The following is a 1,484-nucleotide window of genomic DNA, read 5'->3' on the forward strand; positions in this document are numbered from 1 at the left end:
TGTTCAGTGTTTGTTCTCAAATCACTTAGTTGATTGGTTATGGTTTCTTTGGACTCCCATTCCTTCTGTTGGGTTCCATTCAGCATTCCCTTTGTGTTCACCCTGACTTCCTTCAGTTCTTTGTTAATGGATTCCATGAATGCCTTTTGTGATCTTTGTGTATTCTCTACCTGGTCTCTCAATTCCTGTATTACTCTTTGATTAGCTTCCTCCCATTCATGGGATTCCTGTAGTTCTCTTTCCTCCCCTTCATGGGATTCCTGCAGTTCTCTTTGAGTGTTCTCAGCCTGCTCATGCCATTCCTCCCTTTCTCTTTGAGTATTCTCAAGTTGTTCATGCAAATCCTGTATCAGTTTTTGAGTAGCTTCCTCACGCTTATGATATTCCTGTATAACCTTTTGGGATGCCTCCTCTCTCTCCCTTTCACGCTCATATATAGTCCTTTGTAAGTTGTCAACTTCTCATTTATCATGTTTGCCAGCAGTGTTTGTAGAGCTTTTTGGGAACTCTCCTCAGGATTATTCATTATCTGTTCTGACCCCTGATTATCAAGATTGGGAATTGAGATATCCGGATTTGCCATTTTTTTTGGTTTTTTTCAGCTTACTCTGCCCATTTGAGATGAAAATAGCACCAGTTTTGTGCTAGAACACTATTTTAAGGCACCATCAATCAAAGTTTGCATTTGTACAGTCAATAGTCTACAGATACAATCTAGTTCAACAGATACATCTATTCAACATCAAACAACTATATGTTAATGGGCTTCAAACCGCAGAGAAGAATTTGGAAAAACAGACATTATTAGGGTTAGGGAGAGATGTGGGTAAAAAATGGGAATAGATTGGTGTGGGGAGGCACAGGGAGAGTTAACTGTGTCCTAATTCCAATGCAGGAAATAGGTTGGGTATGATGCAAGTAGAGAGAGAGAGAAAAAGAAGAAAGGGAAAGGGAAATGAAAAGAGATCAGAAAAAAATAGAAACGTAAAAATTAATATTATTATGGAGATTAAAAGACCATCTATTTAGAGAGGAATGTGAGTATATTAATAGAAGGGAAGGGACGTATAGGAGAAGTGAAAAACTTAAAAAAATGCTTAAAATATTATATAGGTATAAAGAGGTAGTACTGCTATTAAGGAATTTAAGTCTCAGAGGTTTTGAATTGAGTAATAAATTTGTGGATTACGTGTGTACACAATGGGAGATAGGGTCTACTAGTTAACTATGGGTTTATCTGAGGATGTGCAGGACAAGAGTTAAGTCACATAAAGAATATCAAAAGAGAGGAAAAGGTGAAAAAAGATTAGAAAGGGAGAAAAAAGATCAGAAGTTCAATAGAGCTAGACAAAAAAACAAAAAGATAGTTAAGAAAGAAAGAAAAAGAGAAAACATACAAGAAAAGAAAGGAAAACGCACATTCACGTATTCCTAAAATAAAAATTATAAGATGAAAAAAAAGTTACTGGAAAACAATTATTTTT

Source organism: Dipodomys ordii, unplaced genomic scaffold (genome assembly GCF_000151885.1).
Source record: "Dipodomys ordii isolate 6190 unplaced genomic scaffold, Dord_2.0 Scaffold52, whole genome shotgun sequence".
Taxonomy (NCBI): domain Eukaryota; kingdom Metazoa; phylum Chordata; class Mammalia; order Rodentia; family Heteromyidae; genus Dipodomys; species Dipodomys ordii.